Source organism: Pinus tabuliformis, chromosome 9 (genome assembly GCF_031772625.1).
Source record: "Pinus tabuliformis cultivar Carrire ecotype Pingquan chromosome 9, CPIR1, whole genome shotgun sequence".
Lineage (NCBI taxonomy): Eukaryota > Viridiplantae > Streptophyta > Pinopsida > Pinales > Pinaceae > Pinus > Pinus tabuliformis.
Window position 1 is genome coordinate 312,698,578 of NC_142307.1, and position 6,000 is coordinate 312,704,577.

The following is a 6,000-nucleotide window of genomic DNA, read 5'->3' on the forward strand; positions in this document are numbered from 1 at the left end:
TCAATGAGTTGTGGCATAGAATATTGGGTCACTTACACCACAAAGCTTTGAAGATCATGTAGCTAATTTCTATAGGACTTCCCAAGGGTACACTAGAGCAAAGATATACATGCAAATGATGTACATTGGGGAAGTACACCAAAGATACCTTCCATGATAAGGACGGTTGAGCGCAAGAAATCCTTGAAAGAGTTCACTCAAATGTGTGTGGACCGTTCTAGATAGCCTCCATGACCAAGCATAGGTATTATGTAATATTTGTAGATGATTTTTCTTGTAAGTGATAGATTTTCTTCATGCAGAAGAAAGATCAAACATTCACTAAATGTTGTGAATTTAAAGCACTTTTTGAGAAAGACACTGACAAGAAATTTAAACCTCTTAGGAGCGATAATGATGGAGAATATGTGTTGAATGAATTCAAATAATTTTGTTCATCTGAAGGCATTCAACGAGAGTTAATAGCACCCCATAACCCACAACAAAATGGGGTGGTTGAAAGGAAGAACATAAGTATTGTGGGAGCTGCATGGGAAATGTTACATGATCATGGCCTATTGTTGCACCTGTGGGATGAAACATGCAACACATTTGTATATGTGCAGAACAGGAGTCCTCATCGGATTCTCGGGATGAGCACACCAAAAGAAGTTTTTTTAGGTAAGGAACCATATTTGGCACACTTTGGGATCTTTGGTTCATCAATTTAATGTCATGTTACCAAGGATGCAAGGTAAAAGCTAGAACCAACAGTTGAGTTGGGAATATTTGTGGGGTACACTGATACACCTCCCAATTATTCGGTGTACCTTCCATCTCATAGAATGACAATGGTTCATAAAGATGTTATGTTCGATGAAGATAAGGCCATGAGATATTCCCTTGAGAGAGAGCTTTAGGTGCATGGAGGATAGGAGCTTTTAGCTCCAAAAGAAGAACCTCAAGATGATGTGGAGCAACCACATGTAGAGGAGCAGAGAGTGGAAGTACCCACTCATGCAGAGAATTCCAGGGATGGAAGGGAGCACACTAGAGAGGCTGACAAATTAATGCATGATGCTAAAGAGAATGTGGGAGAAACCACATCACAATGTAGGTAGAGGAGGTCACCAGATAAATACACCAGATACATGGATTTGATGAGAGAGAGTGTAGAGATGAGCCATCCTCATTTGAGGAAGCAGTGCAAAAACTAGTATGGGTTGATGCCATGGTTGAGGAGTATGACTCCATTATTATAGACAATGTTTGGGAAGTGATCTTGAGACCAACAAACAAGTCAATGTTGATTTCAATATGGCTTTAGAAGGAAAACCAAGTAGCAGATAGGAGTGTGGAGAAACATCAAGCCATATTTGTGGCCAAAGGGTTCTCTCGAGTGGATGGAATTGATTACGAAGAGGCCTTTGCTCCAGTAGCAAGGTACTCTTCAATCAAATATATTCTAGCACTTTCACCATAGATGGGATGGAAGATACATTAGATGGATGTGAAGACATCATTCCCCAATGGTGTAATTGAGGAAGAGGTGTACATTTAGCAGTTGGAAGGATTTGAGACCTTCAACAAAGAGTCGCATGTGTTCAGGCTCGAGCAAGCATTATATGGATTGAAATAAGCACCATGTGCTTCGTACACTAGGATTGACAACTATTTCACTAGCTTGAGCTTCACCAAAAGTGAAGTAGATGCGAACCTTTACCATATTTACCATATTGCGGTTGAAGGTAAATTGTTGATTATAGTATTATATGTCAATGATTTAATTCTAACAGGTGAAGAGAAGTTGGTAAAATCTTGCAAAGAGGATCTTGCAAGAGAATTCGAGATGAAGGACCTCGGGGTCATGCATTATTTCCTTCGTATGGAAGTATGGCAAGTAGATGAGGAACTGCTTGTCTTTGAGGGAAAGTGTGCCAACGAGATATTGAAGAAGTTCCACATGGAGAGAAGAAAACCCATGGAGATTCTTCTAGTAGGGAATTTGATGAAGGAAGATGCTACTTTAGGTGAAGTAGTGGAGGCTACTATTTACAAGAAGCTTGTGGGTTCACTTATGTATTTGGTGAACATACGACTGGATATATGTTTTGTAGTTAACCACCTTAGTCAATCAATGTTTAAGCCAATAAAAATCTATTGGAAGGAAACTAAACATGTGTTGAGATACCTGAATGGTACCACTTAGTTTGGTCTTTGGTACAGACGCACAAAGAGAGTGAAACTTCAAGGTTTCATAGATGCAGATTGGGAAGGAAGTCCATCTGATAGAAAAAACACATCAGGGGGAATCTTCAGTATTGGGTCAGCAACGATTTCTTGGTACATCAGGAAATAGAGATAAGTTGCACTCAATTCGATAGAAGCAAAGTACATGACTCCTAGTCAAGCATCCTGTGAGGCATTCTTGATGAGGAAGATCCTTATTGGGTTATTTGATGAGCAAATGGATTCTACTGTGATTTAATATGGGAATCAAAGTTGTATCAAACTCCTCAAGAATCTGATTTTTCATGATTGGTCCAAGAATATCGACATTCGATATCACCATCTATGAGATTATGTGCAGAGGAGAATCATGTTGTTGGATTACATTCCTATAGAGGAACATGATGCAGATATTTTGACAAAGGCATTGTCAAGATGCAAATTCAAGTTTCACAGAGGCATAATGAGGGTAACAGATAATCCCTTTCTTGTTGAGAGGGAGTGTTGAAAATACAATGAGAAAATCCTAATTTAATTTTGTCCTTGAATTAAATTGGGAATAAAATTGTAATTCCACATCTCATGAAAACTTATATTAATTAACTAAGTTAATCTAATTTGGTTGGCTCAGTTAATTCGAGTTGAGGATCTAACTTGAGTCATTTAGAGTGTCTCCTACATTGTAGGAGCCATGGTTGAGTTTATTTTGAGTTGTATTTAATTAATTCAGTTTAACTGAGTTAAAGTGAGTTAAACTAGTTCCATCTGTTGGAGGAACTAGTGGGAAGTCTAGTAGTGTGGTGCTCCGTGCACTGATCAACCAATAAACTCATGATTCACTCATAAATAATTAATGCATGTCATATTTGATAGTTACCGAGTAGAGATTGGAGTTGAGAGACAGTGTACTATGAGTTGTACAATAATCTTAATTGTACATGTGCTGCATGGAGTCGAGGAAGGCCTATGATGATTGCACAATTCCAATTGAAGAATTCCCCTAATTAATAAGGTCTAATTCCCAAGAAAACAATGCAAGGAAATAGGGACTTGGGCAAGAAGAAAGTTGGTTGAGTATCGGCCTGAGCTTGTCTAGGAAAGTGTGAGACAGATAGAGATAGTGTAGAGGTTGCTCAGGCTTGAGAAAAACATTGTAATCTTATCATATTTTCTGATTAATGCAATATACATATAGGAGGGATTTTTAGTTGTATTCTTTCTATTGTATGCGCGATGGTGTCATTTTTCTGCTAATGAGTAGAGTAGATTCAATTATATCGTTTTAACATATTACAATTAGCAATACCAATCTATAAAGAATTTCTACACAAGGCAAAAATAAGATTATCAAGTTATCAATTTCCATGAATTGCCTATCATGCAATTTTGTGTTGTGTGGGCCAATCCAAATCATTATTACTTTGAAAAGGTTCAAATAGGTTCCCATTAAGCATGTATTTATATACCAACACATAATCAAGTTTGCCCCTAATGCAAACTTTTTTGTTGATCAATCCAAATCATTATTACTTTGAAAAGCTTCAAAAAGGTTCCCATTAAGCATGTATTCATGGACAAATAACAATAAACTTCATTATGATTTGTTGACCAAAATTCAACTTCTGCCTTGGCCCATGGATGGTCACACACTCTATAAACATTGTTAACCTTGTTATTCTTCTTATTACGTTTGTTCATATTTATATCATCTATATCCATTTTGGTCTTCTCTCACTGTTCTTTCATTGCCACTGTTTCACTGTTGGGTAGGTCGACACTATAAACTTTACCAAATGCCTCGCCTCCAATTACATTGTCTTCATCTTTTAGTAATAAAACCCTGGAAAGCTCTTTACATTGAAGCTGAAATTATGAAAATTTGTGATTTTGAAGGATAAGTTTTTCTTTTTCTCTATCAAACCAATGACGAACACTAATGCTGTTGCACCTGAAATGGAACTGACTGCCAATTATATTCGTCGGGTTTCCTTCTGAGCATTAGAATAAGTGTAGCAAACTCCAACAGTATTATCACTACTGAATATTTTAGCACAATGCCTTGGATTTTCGTTGGGTTCCCTTCTGAGCATTAGAATAAGTCTAGCAAACTCCAACAGTATTATTGCTACTGAATATTTTAGCACAATGCCTTGGATTTCCCAGAAAACTTTACCTATTTCTAGTGCTGATAAGCAGGTTAGGAACATAGCTGCTTAAGTGATTGGAGAAATTAACAGAGATCAGATTTAATGCAACGAGACTGGTGGGAATCGATTCAGAGAGCTCATTATTTGAGAGATTCAAAGAATTCAATAGATCCGAAAGCGTCTATAATGGCTCCATCCAAATGGTTTTTCGCAAGATTTATATTGGTTAGAAATTTGCAGCTGCCAATATAATTTTCTTTCAAATATACTACATTTAATAAATCAACTTTCTGATTTCCATGGTTAATTAATCCGTAAGCTTATTTTTACTTGAGTTTTGTAAATGTGGTCTAATGGTTAAGTGGGGAAAGGTTTTGCTTCACAGATTTTGTGGTTAAATTTTAAGCAAGACAAAATAAATGTGTAAGAGTTATTTGAGTTTAAATTATAAGCAAGACAATAAATATGTAAGAGTTGTTGAGTAAGATTTATTTAGTTAGAAAAAAATATTTTGGTGATTTTGAATGGCAAAATTTTGATGAACATTGATAATACTTTTTGTAAATCTATTGTAAACACCAAAACTTTAGAGACCGAAATTAATAATAAAATTCTAGACGCCAAAATTAATAATAAAACTTATTTTTTATTGCTTGTATCAAATATAAATAACAAAATTGTTGAAGCTTCAATAAACAATATTGACCTAAAGAAGAGCCTAGATTCCTAGGGAATTCTACCGTTGAGACTGTCGCGACAACAACTCTGAAGCATGTCCAGCATTGGTAGGCTTGGTAATGGTAGGGTTCGTATGATGGACGCATTTTCCTATGAAATAGGTTTCAAAAATTAGTACTGTACGTTTTTCCCTATGTAGCTATCTTTCGGGAATGATCCATATTATTTTACATATCCAACATGTTGAATTTGGACAGATTGTAGATCTTATGAAGTCATTGGCCTTTAAGAACATTCAGATAGATTGTGAATCCCTCCGGAAGCGGTAATTCTCTCAAGAATTTGGCCCAAAATATTGTTGTTCTGGAGTTGCGCATGTAACAACTTCTTCGAAGTCCCAAGTTCTGGTGGAATACTAATGGTAAGACTGTTGCTTGATGCATGCATTCTTGCAATGACCTGAGATAGACAGTAGATGGTTGTTTAACACAATCAATAGACAAGGAGGAACAAATTTTGAAGACATTAAGATGGAATTTCTTATGACTTAATTGAAAAAAGTGGGATAAGGGAAGTTCGATGTATTTATCTCATTATTGAAATATTAACTAACTTTTCTCATTTAGATTGGAAGTGGTATAAAGTTGTATTCACTGTCATTTTTTGGAAGCTTTTTTTGGTGGGTTTTTCCTGTCAAATTTCTCTAAAATCCTGCAGCAATTTATTGAAATCACAAGTTTGATAGGTAATTTATGCATAATCAAAAGGTTTTTCACAGTGCTAAATCCAAATGTGCAGTTAAAAAACCATTTTAAATAATACAAATCAAGATTTAACCTCAATTTTTTGGACCAAAAATATCTAAAAAATCCCATTAAAGGCACAGAGATATCACCGAAATTAGAATTTAAAAATGATCACAGAAATATTTTAATTTTTTGAATGGTAATTGTGATTAGGGTTTGTT